At 37.7% G+C, this 19,394-nt stretch overlaps 1 protein-coding gene across 4 annotated transcripts in view; it reads right to left on the bottom strand.

Moving 5' to 3' along the window:
• Nucleotides 1-18,260, bottom strand: part of SMAD2 (SMAD family member 2) — a 103,365-nt gene extending 85,105 nt beyond the window's left edge. For 3 of the 4 annotated variants that reach the window (XM_031945973.1, XM_031945975.1, XM_031945976.1), the window contains exon 1: nucleotides 18,098-18,260. The gene's annotated coding sequence lies outside the window, so the exon portion shown is untranslated. Of the gene's footprint in view, nucleotides 1-17,618; nucleotides 17,838-18,097 lie in introns of those variants that run through there. The other variant, XM_031945974.1, reaches the window with a different exon arrangement.
• Nucleotides 18,261-19,394: the final 1,134 nt, after the last annotated feature.

Raw genomic sequence — 19,394 nt, 5'->3', positions numbered from 1 at the left:
GAAAGAATTTCATAAAGTAGAGATGAATTTCTGCATTGGGCCCTAGGTCTGGATGATCATTTTTATCTTTATCTTAGAGGAGCTGAACCCATCAAGAAAACCATCCCTAGTCCAGAGGTTTTCCTTTCATTAAATTCTAAATTTTGTTGATTACTAACTCGTTCATCCAGACACAAAGTCTCCTGAATTTTTCTCCTTAAATAGTCTGGCTTACTTCTCTAGGTTAAAGAATGTCCATATTCAATCTTTAATAATTTACACTCCCCCCCTTCTTCCAGTCTCAATGCCATAGTGTAATCTAAGCCCCGTCCTCTTTCCCTTCTTACCTCTACCAATATATTGTTCCACCACAAGGATAGCAAAGTAAGATACATTTAATCTAATTTTGCAAGCTCTATCATAAGGAAATATTTGTTACACATGAAATCCTATTTTAAAATGTTTCAAAATATTCAGGGACTAAGAAGGAAGGAAGGAATAGTACCTAAAGGCAGGTGGACCTGTTAGAAAGCTGTGGTAATAATCCAAATGAGGTAGAAAGAGTGGTTAGTATGAAGGAAGGGAGAATAAATATCAAACCAGCAATTGATAGTGATGCTAACAACTCCCCAAAATATTTTTAGTATTTTGTTGTTGTTTGATAAGGATAGCCCACACTATACAGTGGAAAGAATATTGCCTCTGGAGTCAGTCCTCACATGTGACCTTGGAGTAAATCATTTAAACTCTGTAGGCATGGCAGCTAAGTGGAGCAGTGGATAGAGCACCAACCCTGAAGTCAGGAGGACCTAAATTCAAATCTGATCTCAGATACTTAACACTTCCTATCTCAGATACTTAATATTTCCTAGCTGTGTGACCCTGGGCAAATCACTTAACCCCAATTGCCTCAGCAAAATATATATATATATATATATATATATAAATAATTAAAAAATAAAAAACAAACTCTCTGGGCCTATTTTCTCATCAATGAACAGGAGCAGATTAAGTGACCTCTAAGGTTTCTTCAACAACCTGAAGTATTAAATAGGACATTTTTAACCCTTAAGAATGATGCTGAGAAATAGAACTAACTTGCTCAATGTTAAATACAGATTAGGAAGCAGAGCCAGGATTCAAAAACTCAAATACTGACTCCTCAATTTTGCTTCAATAAATCAATATATGCATAACATCTTAAGTAGGTATATAAAAGAATTATACTTGTAGTGCTCAATATTCATTTATCACTTAATGAAAATGATAAACACTTAAGTTTACTGTGAATATATCAGTAAGATTTCCCAATTAGCAAAAGGTGTTCCATCATCACAGTCCTGAATCCCTAATATTTCATCATCCTCTGCTTATAAACATGCCTAATCCCTACCCCCTCCCCAAAAAACCCCACCCTTTCCTTCACCTCTCTCCTTCATATTGTTTCTACTGCCAGACTTCTCAAAAGAACAGTCTCCACTCACTGTCTTTATTTCCTCACCACCCACACATTCCTCAACCCCTTAAAATCTGGCTTCCTCCTCCACTATTCACAGAATCAAAGAATTTTAGAGTTGGAAATTTAGAGGAGCAGCCATTTAATCAAACCCATACCAAGAAAACAATCTCCAATACATATGCTCTACAAGCTCTGTTTGAAGACCTCCCATTAGGAATGGAATCCTCTGCCTTTCAAGGAAATCAGATAGCTCTCAATGTTAAGAATTTTTTCCTAACATCAAGCTTAAATTAGCCTCTGCATTTCCACCCCCCTTTGTTCCTATTTTGACCTTCTAAGGCCAAACACATCAAATCTAATCCCTTCCATGTGACTGCTCTTCAAATACTTAAAAAGGCAACAATCTAGTTCCCTCAACTCATCTGTTTTCCAGGTTAAACACTTAATTTGCTTAAACCCATCCTTCAACTATTCTGGTTGTCCTTTTTTAACATTTTCCACTTCCTGAATATAGTACTCTAAAGTTGGTATGACCAAGGTAGAATGTAAGATTATTTTCACTTCTTTGCTCATGGAAGCTATGGGAAAGGCATGTTGCTGTACAAAAGTGAATAAATGCCATTGATGGAATGTTCAGGAACAGCTAGTAGTTAAGTTTGGAAATGGTGTGTGTGGCATCTTAAACATCAGACAAGAGTTTTCATTTTATCCTAAAGACAAATTAGAGCCATTAAATGTGTCTGAATATTGATTGGTCAGAAAATTATTAAAATAGGTGAGAAAAAAGCAATGAAGACATGAATAATAAAGGATGTATGAATAAAGAGAAAGGGATGGATATAGGAGATGAGTAAAGGGGGCAAGACTGGGTAAGAGTACATAATGGAAAGAGAAGTAAAGGAGAGTAATGGATATTATGAACATAAATGACAAAGGATGGCAGTGCCCTAAATAGAAAAAAGCAAAATTTAACGGGGGGGGGGGGGGGGGACAGGGCCATTGGTTTTGGAGAGGGAGGGAAGAGAGAGATTAGGAAGTTAAATACATTCTGACTGTAGGGTGTTAGAAGTCAAAAAGATATTTAAAAGGTCTCTATCTGGAAGGTGGAATTGCTGAATGATTAGAGTAGGATATACAGATTGGGAAGATAACTGTCTACAGGAGATAATGGATTCCAGAGCTGATAAGATCACAATAAGAGAAGATGGCCAAGAAATAAGCCTAGAGGAACTAGCATGCTTTAGGGTTAGAAGATAGCTAATAATTTAAGAGGCTGCAGAGGGTCAAATAGGCAGGAAGAGAAGGCAAAGAAACCAGCAACAGAAGGCAAGAGATGATGCCACCACTGTTAACAGCTGGTGAAAGCAAATCCCTCACTGTGACCATGTCAAAGAACTTCAAGTTCTTACAGCTTTAGGGAAGAATCCCTAATCACTCTGCCCTCATGGAACAGTACTAATTCTCATTCAAAGCCTGAGCGGGTACAGTGCTTCCACTAAGATGAAAGCTCTTGCTCCTACCTACTGCTGTTCCACAAAAAGGAGAGTGAGAACCCTATCCTCATTTCACATAAGGTCTAGGGTTAGAAGCCTTCTTGCCCTGGAATCTATGGGCCCCCAAACACAAAGCCATCCCTGTTCTGACAGAGGAAAGCAGGGATCTCTCAAAACAAAAAGCTCTTATGCCAGCACCTTTTCCACACTTTTCCAGAATGGGTGTTAGGAGATTAAGCTTCTAAATCCAGCTCCTCTAAGAAAAGTATTATAGAAGTCTACTGATTTCAGAAGCAAGAGGAAGCCGTTGTCTACTCTGTCCTATGCTACCATTAACAACACTGTTATAATACTTTCTTATCACCAAGTGCCCAGTTATTGGATTTGCAATTCTTGTTCCAAACCCAAGTTTCCCTAAACCACCTGGATAAAACCTCAGCTCTCCATAATCAAGCACCCCAGATATAGTAGGGCTAAGCCAAGCATTTCTCTGTCACAGCCTATTTCCTCTCTCCCACAACATGGGGGGGTAGGGGTGGAAGGAAGAGAGGTCTTGACTTAAAAGAAGATAAGAGTTGCGGCCCCCAGGTCTTGATTAGCCCAATGAAACTTCTTGCCCTGAAAAGATTTAAGACAAAGCTGCTCTTCGTACTTGATTGGCATTGACTTTCTAAAGTAACTTTCTGATCATTCTTTGTTGTAGTACAGTTAAATCCAACTTTTTGTGATCCTGGGGACCACAGTATACCAACACTTGTCCATGGGATTTTCTTGGCAAGCACACCATAGTGATTTGCCCTTTCCTTCTCCAGGCAAACAAAGTGACTTGTTCAGGGTCACACAGTTGTTTGAGGCCACATCCGAAGTCAGATTTTCCTGACTCCAGACCCAGTGTTTTCTATTCACTCTGCTACCTGGTTGCCTCCTCCTGATCATAAAAATTCAGCTATGTGGAGGTTAGGCTGATTTGGTGGATTTCTTCCTTTTTTTGCTGAGGCAATTGGGGTCAAGTGACTTGCCCAGGGTCACACAGCCAAGACGTGTTAAGTGTCAAAGGCCACATTTGAACTCAGGTCCTTCTGACTTCAGGGCTAGTGCTCCTCTATCCACTATATCAACTAGCTGCCCCTTGATTTGGTGGATTTCTGAAGCCTACTCCTCTTAGGTGATTTGAGTTCAAAATCCACTTCAGATGCTTAAAATTTGATGATGGGCCATTAGCCTTTTAAAATGAGAATTCTATTATCTAATCATCTCAGTAACATGAAATTGCAAAATTTTTCCAAAAAGAATTGAGAGAAGGGAGAACTTTACATCCAGTATCTCTAATAATAAGGGTTTGTTGTTTTTTTTTTAATCCTAGATAGAAGGCATCTCAAAAGCTTTGTGTAGTTTTCAGCTTTAAAGCTTACAAATATAAATAGATATGTACATATAAAGGATATATAATTAACAAAAATGTATAACAAAAATTAAAATATCTAAGGAATAGGTGGGTAAAATAAAAAACAAATGGCTCTCAAAACCCTCGGCCTCCCCCCCCCCAAAAAAAAACCCCTGTAAACTGTGGATATAGGTGACTACTCCAAAAACTAGTATGGGGAATTGTAAATCAAAACAACCTTAAGATTTGATCTATCTCACGATGAATTTGGCAAAAATAATAAAACACAAAACAGTCAATAATAGGAGAACTTTGGAAAGAATTGTTTCCCACTTTACCAAGAGGGTATTTATCATTAGCTCCTTCTCTTATTCTATGGCTCAAAACTTCTTGATATCATCTGCTATTCTCTTCTCCGTTGGTCTAGTAACTGACAAAGAAGTGGCCCTTTTCTTTGCAAAAGGCCAATTATTCTACTCATGTCCCTAATCTTGAGGTCCCTCCTCTTTAACATCTCCCTAATTAATGGCTCTTTTTCAGCCATTATAATATGGCTTCTAATCTCTTAAAGGTTAACCAACAATTTAAAAAATTGTTTTATTGCTATCATTTGTTTTCACATCACCTAAGTTTCCCCTCCTTCTCAGAGAACCATTCTGTATATAACTAAGATTTGTTTTACAGGGTAAGAGAAAAAAAATTCAGCAAAATTGATCATTACATTGAAATATATGTGTGTGTATGCGCACTGTATTTTAAACAAGTGGAAACCATTCTCTGCAAAGGAATGAAGATAAAACAATCTCCTCATATTTTCTCTTTGGGACTAAACTGGTATTTTAAAATTTGCAGAATTCAGTTTCAATTCCTTTGTGATGATTTTCCATTTATTCTGTTGTAACCACTAAGACAATACTGTGTGAGGATGTATTCTGATGGCAGTGGATATCTTCGACAAAGAGAAGATCTAATTCAGTTCCAATTGATCAATGATGGACAGAATCAGCTACGCCCAGAGAAGAAACACTGGGAAATGAGTATAAACTGTTTGCATTTTTGTTTTTCTTCCCAGGTTATTTTTATCTTCTGAACCCAATTCTTCCTGTGCAACAAGAGAACTGTTCGGTTCTGCACACATATATTGTATCTAGGTTATACTATAACATATTTAACATGTATAAGACTGACTGCTATCTAGGGAAGGGGGTGGAGGGAGGGAAGGGAAAAATCGGAACAGAAGTGTGTGCAAGGGATAATGCTGTAAAAAAAATTACCCATGCATATGTACTGCCAATAAAAAGTTATAATTAATAAATAAAAAAAGAAAAAAGAAAATAGATATTGTGTCTTCAAATCAACCACAATGAGTAAAATTGAAAAATATCATGATTTGTCAGCATCTGGCTCAGAAAGACTAAAGAGTGTATAACAATAACAATCAAGGATCTGGAATGTTGGAATCTGGCTAATGATTCAGCTATCCAATCCAAAAACTATGCCTACTCTGATAGAATAGGTGTGTCTTTGTCTAACACATTACCAAGCTGAAGCAATATACAAAATGTGAGTGGACAGATTTCTTTTTAGTTTCTTTTTAGCAAGGTAAAGCTGATTTTATTATTTAAGTTGAGAAGAAATGACTAGTATTGTTTTATAGAGAATTGTTCTACAAAATTTTGTTTGTTGTTTTTTAAATGGTGTATATTGCTAACATGTATGTATATATATGTATACACACACATATACATAGTGTGTTTACACTTCCCATTTTACAATTCATCTTACCATGCTTTACTATTATCAGATATGTATCAGGAAATTCCAAAATTAATTACTATATACCTCTAAGTCCATACATTTTAAACATTTGAATAAAAATATTCTATTCTTTTATCTTTTTTCCCTTCTACATCAGTTCATATAAGTCTTTTCATGCTTCTCTATAAACATGCTTGCCATTTATCCATCACATTCATGTAACAAATTATTTGGCCATTTACTTTGTTTCCAATTCTTAGCTACCATGAAAAATGCTTATATAAATGCTTTAGCTGTCTATAGAGTCTTTTAGTCAATAACTTGGAGGCAATTATCGGTATCAAGTAATCACAGTTGAATTCATATTGCTTTTTTCTATTATACTAGAATTACCACATTTGACATAATTATAGCATTAAATAGGGCAAATGTGAGTACATTTAACCATTTTGTAATGTTCATTTTTCTGCCCTAATCTGAACTATCACTGGAATCTTCGGATCAAAAGGTATAGTTATTTTCTGGATCAAACAGTATATCAAATAGTATAGTATGTAGCAGTATAGCTACATAATTCCAAATGACTTTCCAGAATGATACCACCAATCCAAAAATCTTTTTTTTTGTCCATCTACTGACCATGGCTCTCTCAGGCTCCTTTGTACTAGACAGTTTATTGGTCTTTCCTCTAATCTGGATCACTAACTGCCTCTTGAACACCCCTGTTGAGGGTACCACCATCCACCCTATGATAAAGGCATTCAACCTCAGTGTTCATCCTGAACTTTTCCCTCTCCTTTACACATCACAGCCAGTTTCCAAGTCTTGTTAATTCTACTGCTACAATATCTCCTACATTTATTCCCTTCTTTTCTTCCACACAACATTTACAACAGGCCTTCATTATAGTCCTTCTGGATAATTTAACTGCCTTTTCATTAGTCTCCTTCTAGTATTCCTCCTCTCCAATTCACCTTCATAAACTATTCTTCCCAAAATCCAAATCTAACACATTTAAGTGTGGGGGTCAAAAACCTTTACTGGAAAGTAAAGGCTTCCTATTACTTCAGAGATAAGAAATGAATAAATAGTATGAGCTAAACACATTCTGTCTGAAAATTCAGACAGTCCCTATTTTCAAAAAGCTCACATTCTAACAGGAAAGTTCAGGGAGGATGAAAAAGTGCAAGTGTCCATAAGATATAGTAACAGCTATATGTAAATATGATGGCACCAAGCCTGTAACCTCTACTGCTAAGGAAAGCTGAGGCAGCAGATTGTTTGAGTAAGCAGTAGAGAGCTACCAAGTTGCCTAAAAGGGGCAAAATGGCCCAGTAAAATGAGTGATCACTATAATTCCAACCTTGATAGGGAGACCCAGCCTTTGTTTAAAAAAAAAAAAAAAAGGATGCAGTATCAAGACAAATGATAAGGCTATATAATCTTTATCATGTATTTAGGGAGTGAAGGGAAAGGCAAAGAGCTTAATCACATAATTGTAAATAAGGCTAGAAGTCCAACACCAAACCTCACTATTATGTCCAAAGCCCCAAACTTTATTAGAAAGTAATCCATTCCTTTAAGTGCCATATAAACCAAAGAATACTTACTTCAGTCAAAGGATGGAAAATAGAAAATGTTCACAAAACTTCAAAGTTCCCTTTAATCAGATAGGAATAATTATTCCAGTTTGCCAAAAATTTGGGATTCAACATATAGAGCCAAAAAAAAAAAAAAAATACAATATATAAATATCCATTCTGCAGATTATATGGAAAATGCATAACTTTTTTTCTTTCTACCAAAGGTGGCTTTATTTACTAAAATATTGTATTTAGATATAGGCTCCACAATTTAAGAATGATATATAAAACTTGAATATGGTTCAAAACAGATAAAAATAGAAACTCTTCACCTTGGCATTTAAAACCTTCATTAGAACTAGCTGCGGGGGCAGCTAGGTAGCACAGTGGATAGAGTACCAGCTCTGAAGTCAGGAGGACTTGACTAGATTCCCTATCAGGACCACTCCTAGTGCTATCATGTTTATTTCTTCCACTAATAATTATTGCTAGTCAAAACCCTGGCTCACAAACCCCTAACATGAAAAAAAAATCTACCTTACTATACTTATTATTCTTCAACTCTCCCTAATCATAGCCTTCACCTCATCAAATCTGGTCTCAGACACAACACTTCTTTGCTGTGTGATCCTGGACAAGTCACGTAACCCCAAATGCCTCAGCAAAACAAAAAGCAAACTAGCTGCTACATGTACAGGGTTCTCCCCCTGTCCTAGCCCATCAACAGGCAGCAAAAAAGCATTGCCTCAATGCCAGATTTCACCAAAAGATACCCACTGTCACCTAGATGCTAACTCCCAGATTTATATCTATGCTGAAATATTCCAGATTCCTACTCCATTCCACTCCTCAACTCAGTATTATCTTCTTAGTAGAGGATATCTGTCCTGCCACTATTACCCTGAGTCTTTCACGAATTCCCATTTGGCTTGTTCAATTTCCATGCATAAACAAGAGAACTGTTCGGTTCTGCACATATATATTGTATCTAGGATATACTATAACATTTAACATATATGACTGCCTGCCATCTGAGGGGGTGGAGGGAGGGAAAGGAAAAATCGGAACAGAAGTGAGTGCAAGGGATAATGTAAAAAAAAATTACGCATGCATATGTACTGTCAATAAAAAGTTATCAAAAACAAAAAGAAAAAAAAAATTCCATGCATAAGAACAACTTTACTTTTCCATCTGCCATGAACATTAACTCTTATGTGTTACACATAAGCTCCTTGAAAGCAGAGGCTGGCTTGAGTTTCTGTTTGTGTTTTAATGCTTATAGGAAGAACTTACTAAATAATGTGCTTCCATTCCCATCTCATCCCACTTTTTTTTCAGGCTTATTTCAAATTATCCTCTTTTTATGTCCTTTATTAGATTCTGATTTCATATTGATGAATATGTGCCAGTCAAATTAGTTAACTTGCTGTTTCCTGGACTCCAAATCATATCAGAACTCACCTCCATGTATTTGTCCAGGCTATCCCAATACCAGAAAAGCCTTTCTTCCTTTATCTTTGTTTCTTAGAATCCCCAACTTCAAGATTCAGCTCAATTGCCTCCCTAAACAGGATAGTCTTCCTGATTATTCTGATTGTAAATGTTTTGTTTTGTACAATATATAACTATCTGTTTTAGACCCCTTCCAGTAGAAAGCAAGCTCCCAGATGAGACTATTTTTTCATTTTGTCTTTGTAGTCTCAGCTTGTAGCATAATATCACTTAGATGCTTTAGAGGCAGCAAGGAGTCACAGACATAGAGACCTGGGAAGAGTTCAAATCCAGCCTTAGAAACTTCCTAGCATTGTGACTTTAGCAGAGTAAATTAATTTCTTTTTGCCTATTTCCTCATCTATAAAGTGGGGACCATTAACAGGAACCAGGGTTCTTGTGAGGATCAAATGAGGTAATTATAAAAACAGCTAGTCCTGGCACATAATAAACATTATGTAAATGTTAATTATTATTACTATTATTGCATTGTATGGACTGAATTGAAGGAATCCTAAAATCTCTTCTAGCTTAAAATTCTCAAATTTAAAAATACCCAAATTTTCAAGACATATTAAACATTAAAAATACATTCATGTCAACAATAAGCACACTGTCCTAGAAGCCCAAACAGAAATAGACATAAAACTCTCTACCAATTTTATAAGTGTATCCTCAAGGTTTTAAGAAAACAATTTCAAATTTTACAAACCAAAATTAAATGTTTAATATTGAAAACTAAGAATACTTATGGTAAAAGGATAAAAGAATTGGACTGGTACTTATTTCAACATGGTTCCAGGCCCTAATATGCCTTTCCAATCAATCAGCAAATTCATAAACATTTAGTAGTAGCCAACTGTGAGTAGAACACTGTGCTATTTTCAGGGGGAAATACAAAGCTTCTAGCTTGCTGTTGCAAAAATATTAGCTGTATTTGTAGTTGATAATCTCTAAGTCAGTAGAAAGCATTAGATAAGCAGATTTATCAATTCTTACTCTAGGCTTTTCATTAAGTGGTGGGGAGGCAAGAGTGGGAGGGGAAAGGTGGAGAGTATCAACTGGAAACCAAAGCTGGAAGAACCACAGGCAATTTTTTTAAATAAAACAAAAATAAACATAAAAGCTTTGTTCAGAAAAAAAAAAATAAGTCATGACTTGTTAGAATTTTATCTTAGCTTCTTTTTAGACTAATTTTAAGTGATTCAGTGATTCAACATTTTTATTCATGGTCAGAGTCTTTCTACCACTTTCTACTACTGATATTATTTGTAGTATCAAATGCTTCAGCATGAGACAGCACGAAATATAGTAAAGTATATGAATCTGAAGCTAAGGAAACTGGATTCAAACTGGGGTTCAACTTACTGTCTCTATATGCCTGGACAAATATTTTAACTTTTCAGAGGCTATTTTCTCACCTGTTATGAGAATACATTTTGCAAAGCTTGTGTGAATTATCATTAACTATGTTAAGTGTTAACTATCATTAACAATAGCTTAACTACTGACCAGAAATTACAAGGATGAAATAAACAATTCTATCAGTAGCCCATATAAAACCCAGCACCGATCTAAATAAATAATCTCAGTTGTAGCATTCTAAAATCACAGGGTTTTTAGACAAGGACCCAAGAGTTTACCAGTTCTATGACAATGAGCAAGTAAGTCATCACTTCTGAATATCCTTTTTCCTTTTCTGAACAATGAACACAGCACTACTTAGATGACTACTCTCAACATTAGGGAAACTACATTATAAACTATAAAGCACTAGAAAATGTGGTGTTATTAACAAAGCAATCAACATTCCATATGGTATATAAATTTCTGTTTTTAACTAGTTACCTCCCACATTCCAACCATTTCTTTTCCAAATCTCTTTAGCAACTAGCTCTAGAAATCTCCCTTCTCTTCAAATTTCTCTTCAAGCATGTTTCAGTAAGATTTTCAGGAAAACAGAACTTTCACATATGCCTATGTAGTGCAAAAGACAGCTAGGTGCCATTGCCAGGGCAGGAATAAGGAAAGAGTCATGATCTGAGCTCTGACACTATGTTGACTCCTGGCCAAGTCACTTAACCTTGTTTGCCTCAGTTTCCTCATTTGTAAAATGAGAAATGGCAATCACTAAAGTATTTTTGCCAAAATGGTTTCAAAGGGGGTCACCCTGATTTGGACACAACTGAAAAACAACCGAAGAACTAGTTTAAAGGAATCCCTTCAGGGTACAAGGACTCCTTTTAAATATCAAATAATATGGCAGATCTCAAAATTTTATTAGCTACTCTATTGGGATATCTTAAATGAAAAAACAAAATAAAGCATGCCAACAAGAAAATAATGAATTCATTAATACTTTTAAATGAATTTGTAGTTTATTACTTCTGTAAAACATTATTTACTACATCTGAAAAACAGTAATATGCATGTGGAAGGTATGGGTACACATTGATAGATCAAAGACTACTTTCAAAACTCTGTTCCCATATATTAGGAGCATTTGGTTTAGAAAAAAACTTTTAACAGGAAAAAGGATAAGATGGAAATAATGGGCTAGATTAACTTGCATAAACATTCACCATATTACATACATGCCACCTCGTATTTAAAAATCTTCAATGGCTCCTCAGCTGTCAATTTAATGTAGTTGGAACTCCTCAATCTGGCCTTCCACAACAAAATTTCAGTCTATTTCTCCAACATTATCCTATCTCCTCCTCTTTTACTCCAGTGAAACCAGATTATCCACCATTTCCAGAACATATCCAACCTTTTCTCACTAGTAAATTATTTGCTGAAGTTACCTGGATAACCCTAGATTATTGTCTTCATTGTCTGCTGAGATCCTCCTAGATCTTTCATTTCCTATCTTCTAGCTAAAAGCATCTTGTACCTCTTCTATACAGATTCTGTTTTCTAATTTGTATTATATTTGTGTACCTGTCTTTACAACTAGAATCTAAGCCCTAAATTTAGAACAAGTTACCACCTTATTCATAAAAGAATTATTTTATTGTATAACCAGCATAGTCACTTCTCTGTAGTAAATGCTTAATAAACATTTTTTTTTTTTTTGAATTATATAGTGGATAAAGAGATGTAGGAAGAAGTCAAAGAAAAAGAATGATTCCCTGTCCATGCAAGTTCAGGTCCAGACTTGTTTCATATATACTTTTTACTTATCCCAGGGTCTGAATGTATGAGCTAATTTCTTCATATATATATACAAGAATTAAAAAAAGACACACACACAAAAGAATTCTGTCTCATAAAGGCTATGTGTGGCATAAGTCAACTATTTTTTTCTATAGGACTAGACTAAGAGTTCTTGGTGTGGTACAATGATAACTTGCAAGGCAGTATAACAAATTTTTGTTATTTATGGCAACAAGGACTATGCACATGCCTTGCACAGAACAGAAACAATCTACTATAATTACAAATAATACAACAACATTTTAGCTGTCCAGAATCCTTAGGGAATAAGCTATTTTAGAGAGCAGCATTTTTCAGAAAGCTGGAGTCTAAGTATATCAAAGCTTAACTTACAGGTTTAAGATGGAAATCTTAAGTATAATTTAATACTTCCCAGCCTAGTACCTATATTAGCCTTTCTTGATGATCCTGCCACCATCTTTGAAAATCAATTATACCAAACTATACTACAATAATGCACTATTAAATGAATATTTAAGTTCTGTCTGCTATGTAGTTTTTTGGTCTCCTCCTTCTTATATAGTCTATCAATTGACATTTTTTACTAATGCTTGTGTTTAGCAATCTCCAAATTCATTGCCTTATTATATCAGGAAGGCCATCTATTCCAGATCCTTGTTTTACAGATGATGAAAATGAAGCCAAGAAAAGTTAAGTGGTTGCTTCTGCCAGGATATGAACCCATGTCCTCTGCCTCCAAAACCCACCTTTTTGTCTCTCATCATAATCTCTCTTTGTACTTGAAAACTAGGCAACAAAGAACTGTGTTTAAAAAAAAGTTTTTAGAACTGTGTGTAAAGAAAATTAACTCCAGGTCACAGCTTGAGGGATGTCTCATAATTAAATGAAGGTTACTGCATGGACTTTGTCACATTCTTTTTATTGGTTTAAAGTCCTTTTGCTTATTTATAGAGATGTTCTAGGTGGGGAAGAGTGAAAACAGCTATGTTGAAAGCAAATGTGGTGTAATTGTATTTAATTTGAAAGGGACACACAATTAAAATGCACAATTAATCCAAAATATCTAATTTTATTCAAAACTTTGGTTGGTTGGTTTTTAACGTAACATTCTTGTAAAAACTGTCTCAAATTTTATTCTTTCTCTTCCATAGACCACCTTTTATGAAGCAGTTTGTGGGCAGAGAATTGTCAGATTTGGCTTTAACAATATTTCTCTGTTCAGAAATAAGCAGATTCCTAAAAGATTGGTTGTAACAAATTTAAGCAAATCATATTGTTTTCCAAGTGACTTTCCTTATAAAACTGAAGAAGTGTTCCCACAGAAGACATATAATAATGAATCCAACTGATACTGTGAGAATACGTGCACACCTGATGCAGCTATCTCCTGCTTGATGATGAACTCAATGACAGGCAAGAATAATAATAAGGGAAGCAAGTGTTGGCAGGCAAATACCAGGCAATGAATTTGCTATATATCCTCGTTAGTCACTTACAGGTTGGCAGAATTCCCTTAATGTAGATCTTCGGTGAACATATAATGAATTAATTTTCTACTTTTCTAATTCCATTGTGGCAAAAATAAAATGGTCTAAATCTGTATTTTTCATTAAGGCAGCTTTCTAGGATTTAAATCAATTGTTATTTCTCAGTCTTAACATTTTCCTCACAAAAAATTCCTCAAAAAAATAAAAAAATCCACCCTCTGACTGGTTCTCCTTATCAGTTCTAAGCCCAAAGAACTTGAGAAGGACATGCCAAGTCCCTTCATTTTAACCAAAATGCTCTAATAATATGGATCAAGTCCCATCTGCCAGACTATTATATGTCCAAAATCAAAATTCAATTAGCTCCCACAGAAAAAGAACAAAGAAACCTTTTGGCATTAAATACCAAAACTGAAAGTATTTACAAAATTTTAAAATGCATTAATAGCACAATAGATTATTCAAAGCTAAACCGAATCCCTTTTCAGCTTCTATTTTTCCATTCTCAAAGAAAAAATGAAGGACTTTAACAAAATGACATTCAATTTCAACATTTAAAATTCTTGCAATTTACATATTTATATCCCAAAAATGAAAAAAAAAAAAAAAACTCATCTTGAAGTGACAGCACTTTACTTTTTGGTCATGTTAAAGATTTGCACTGGAATGTCTTTGAAAAGCAGGAAGCCACTCCTATTGCTCCACTTATAGTTTAAAGCATATGTAGGGCTTCTGTTAAACTTAATAAAACAAAGATAAACAATATTGTTTTTTTTAAAGTTTCAAGAAAGAGATTGTACACAAATCTAAATCCCTCATATTTCTGCATTAGTTTGAATAACAACTAAAAACAAGGTTAATTAAATCCAATCAACAATCCACATGCACTATATGCAAAGTTCTACAATAGACTCTGTAGACAAGGTATAAAAGATCAATCTAATAAGTAGCATTTATAATTGGCAAGATTCTCATCATGTTTAGGTAAAAAGGCCATTTTACAACTATTAGATATCTTTATTTTGTATATTCTATGTGTTTGTGTGTATATATATATTCAGTTTGAAGGGGGGTAATTGTATGTCAGATGTTAGAGTTAGCTTCTTGAGAATGGGATTAATTTCATTTTTTTCTGTTTCCCCATCCATCTAGCATAATGTCTGGAGTTTCATAAATATTTATTGATTGATAATTTTTTTGAGAACTAGATTTTGGAGTAAAAAAATCTGGATTAAAATCCCAGCTTTGCCATTAAACATTTCTGGGGCTCAAGTTTATTCATTAATTAAATGAAAAGATTCCAGTCCTACTATGAATCTGTAATTACTCAAATTGAATAAAATGTGCTCAGAGAACAAGTGAACATTTTCACCCTAAATGTAGGAGGGAGGGGAATTCTAAATAAGAGAGAATAAAAAGGGGGATGTAGAACAGTCCAGTTTGTCTGCAAAAGAACACAGGAAACAAACAAAGTTGTATGAGAAAACAGGGTAAATAGTTTGGATCTAGATCATAGAGGGTCTTAAATGTCCGGATTAGACATTTATACTTTATTCAATAGACAATAAGGAACCAATGAAGGTTTTTGAGCAGAAAGCACTTAATCAAAGTAAGACACTGGGGAAATTACTGGGAAGGATAGATTACAAACTTACTGAAGTCAGGAAGGCCAGAGAAGAGACTTAACAAAAGTTTTAACAAGGAGACCTCAAAACAGGAATCACTTGTAGTACAAAGCAGACATGTAGAAGATAGATACAACAATGTCAATAATCAACAAGATTTAGCAACCAAATGGATGTGTTTATATTGAAAGAAATGAGTGACTAAAGTTAAAAGCCTACATTATTAAGAAGATGGTTGGTGCCATCTATAGAAATACAGAAGTTAAGAAGCAAGAGGAAGTTCAATCATGGAAATGTTAAGTTTGAGGAGTTGGCAGGATATTAGCAGGCAGGGGAAAAATGGGATTTCCTATATCACTTAAAAAAATGGAAATCTATACTCTTATCAACTAAAAAAGGCTCCTTAAATGTCCTAATTTTTACTATACACAAAAATGTTGTGATTCTTATTTCAGAATGTTTCCCTTACTCCTCCTCTTTTGACTTCTATTTATCAACTTATCTCAATGAAAAATTATAAAGATTTTAAAATTTCCTTATCCCACCACAGTAAGATCTATAAAACTTCCAGGGTAAAGGAAAGAATGACTATGAGGCACAATAAAAACGACTATTTAAGTGCCACTTAGTACCCACGCAACAAAGTTACAAGTTTCTAGGCCTCAGTATCCTCATCTATGAAAGGAAGGAGTTGGACTCCATTGCTTCTCTTCCAGAGATAAATTTAGGATCCAATTCAAGTATTGGTCCTTACATTTTTTTTTTAACAAGACAGATTGTGGGGAGAAAACAAAAAATGCAGTTGGTAGCTAAACTATTTCCACTCTTAATAGGTTTAAATAAATAAATAAATTCTTCTCTAAAGAAATAAGAGGGAAGGGAGAAACTGAATTACTCCCAGGCCAAGTTTGTTATTACATTGGGTTTCTTGAAATAAAGTAAAATAAAATTGTCACTGCACTTTTTTTTTAGAAGCCAAGATTCACTGATAAATCTGGATAACAATGACCTTTTCGAATAATTTTTAAATGATTTGTTTTTTAAAATATACATCAAAGATTTTGGTATATATAGTATGTGATGCACATAGTACATGTTGCATATGTATTTATTTATACTGATGTCTACACCCCTATATGTAAATACACAATATACAGAACCTGGTACAGGAGAAGGAAAAATCGACTTTTGGAGTCAGACGACCTGGGGTTCAAATCCCATTCCTAGTGCTTACAACTTTATCGATTTTCAGTAAGTCACTTAACCTCTCTGGAGCTCAGTTTCCTCATCTATAAAAGTAAAGGGGGTTGAAGTAGATTCCTTTCTGGTGGTACCAAGTCTAAGTGTGACATAATTCATAAAACAATTTCACAAGCATCTACTCCGAACCTAGACACTGATCTTTTAAAGATAGTGAGGGGAGAAAGATAGCAGCAGTAGCAACAAAACCAATTGGTTCCCTTTGGTCGGCATCAATAGAATAACTAATAAATCAAATATTAAAAGGTGCTAGGGCTTTAAAAACGACCTATGACTAAAATGGCAAATGATGGAAGCATGCTGCAAGCTTCCCAAACCAGCATGCTTTTTTGAACAGTCACTTTCAAAAACAGTTAACTTTAAAAAGTAGACCTAAAAAGTATAATTTTGCTATTAATATGTTCGTTAGGGACAACAATGATCAATCAGCTGGAAAGGAGACAGAATTCCAAGTAAAACACCACACTATTATGCTTTTTACAACAGATAATGAAATAAAGGAAACTAAAATGCAGTCCTTGCCACCACCACCACTACCACTGCTACTACGACCATGACTACTATCACTACTAGAACAACTCTCCCCCCCCCCCCCCCCCCCCCCCCCCCCCCCATCTTTGAGGACAGCCTGGATGATGAGTTACAAGTAAAACCGCATAATGGACAGAAACGGGCCCCGGCCTCGCCGGTGCGCTCGCCCCAAGCAGCACAAGATGCATTCGGCTCCTTCCCATCGCGCTTTAATCACTAGTTTCTGCCTGCCCCGGCCGGTTCTCGGTATTAATCACACCCCACACAGGATCCCCTCCATCCACCCCCACTACAGGAGGATCCGAGCACAGACTAGAGCAAAACACAAACACATCTCTGGGCCCCCCAGCCCCGAATTATCGGAGGTGGGGGTTGGGGAGGGGGTTACCTCGACGGAGGCGGCGGCCCCTCCCGGGCAGGATCCGGGGGTCTCGGACCTTTTGTTCCTCTTCGAAATGGGATGGAGGGGTCTGAGGAAGAAGGGAAGGAGGGAAGGGGGAGGGGGAGTGGAAATGGTCGATTTAAGGCGGAACTGAAAACACTCTCCCCCTCTGCCCCTCCCCCAAAGGAGGGAGAGTCCCGAGGCGAGGAGGAGCCGGACTCGAGGGTAGCAGGGGGCGGAGGGAGGGGGAGGTGCAGATTGGGGAGGGGTCTCGAAGGGGGGAGGGGAAGAGAGCCGCCGCCCGGTCCGCCCACACCGGAGGGGAGGGGAAAAGAGGGGAGGGCGTGGGGACGTGCGTGTCCCGCCGTTCGCCCCTCCTCCCCACCTTCACGCGCGAGCCCGCAGACGGACACACTAACACTCCCTCACAACGGACAAGCCGGCCTTCGCGGTCTCCCTGCCCCCACCGCGTCTGGGCCACCTACCGCTGCCGCGCAGCGAATCAAACTCCCGACTGCAAGACAGCTCGCTCGGCACTCGGTGGCTCAGCTTGGCTAGCTAGCTGCCGCCGCCGCTGCTGCTGCTTCTCTGCCGCCGCGGCTGTGCGGGCAAAACCCGCCTCCTATCCCGGGCCCCGGGCCCCGGGCCCCGGCGATTCGTCGGTCCAGCCCCGGGGCTGGCACCCTGCCGCCCGCTGATTGGCGCCCCCGCCCGCCCGTTAGGGCGTGAGGAACGCGCCGGCCGTGAGGAGCGCTCCGCGCGCTCAGGAGATATGGGGGGGGAAGGGGGGCGGGGAGCGGGGGAAGGGAGCTCTAGTGCGCAAGGGAGAGAGAGTTGCGGACTAACACCTTCTTCGCTTTTTCCTCTTCGCCACACCCTCCTCGCCCACCCGAGCAGATCGACAGCGACCTCGACGAATCCGAAATTGCTCTAGTCGGGGTGTGCGCAGCACGTCGAGTTCCCTGAATCAGACGGGAAACGCTGCTAGCTTGATGGGTCCCGCCTCCCCCGTAGAACGTGAGGTGGTGTGGGGGAAGGGTCAGAAAGGCAGCGGTTTCGGTTGATGCCTCTCGCCCGCGTATACAGGAGATTCACGGGAGGTGGGGGAGGAGGAAAGGACAGCATCTATCTAAACATACAGTAACCTGCCGCGCAGGGAAAATAATCCCAACAAAAGTACTGGTCCGTGTTTCTACCCCACCCACTGTGCCTTAGTCCCGCTGGCTTTCCGCCCCTTCCCAGGTCGTCCTCCCCGTCACACTCTCTTAAGTAGTCACAGAGTAGAGCTACTTTGGGGACTATCCCTCTTCCTTCCGACAGACATTTAACCCACCATCGGGGGAGAGGAGACTAGGAGGGCAAAGGGATAGTAAGTCAAAGCCCCATCACCCTCCAAGACAAATGGGACAGAGAAAGGGGGCGTGGTCAAAGCCGGGAGGGCCTTGCATGTAAATGAGGAGGCGGAGATAAAATCACCTCCAGGAGCAAATTAGATTGCGATAGAGGGGCGGGGCTCAAATCATAATTGAGGTAGGGGTGTGGGTCTCGTCCGCGCCACAGCTGAAGGATTCGCTGGTTCATTGGTTTTCTGAAGAAGGACATCAGAATTGATGAGATCCAATCCTCTTCTTGCTCGAAACAGGCCCAGAGAAGGGAAGGATCTTGACTAAGTTCAAAAGGAGTAAATCACAGAGCTGGTGTTAGAATTCAGGTCTTCTGGCACGAGGGCTCTCTTCGCTGCTCTCTACTACCGCACTAATTTAAGTCTGTGAAAAGTAATCT

This window comes from Sarcophilus harrisii, chromosome 1 (assembly GCF_902635505.1).
Source record: "Sarcophilus harrisii chromosome 1, mSarHar1.11, whole genome shotgun sequence".
NCBI classification, from domain to species: domain Eukaryota; kingdom Metazoa; phylum Chordata; class Mammalia; order Dasyuromorphia; family Dasyuridae; genus Sarcophilus; species Sarcophilus harrisii.
Note: the sequence above shows the minus strand (reverse complement) of the source record. Positions and strands in the feature narration are given on the sequence as shown.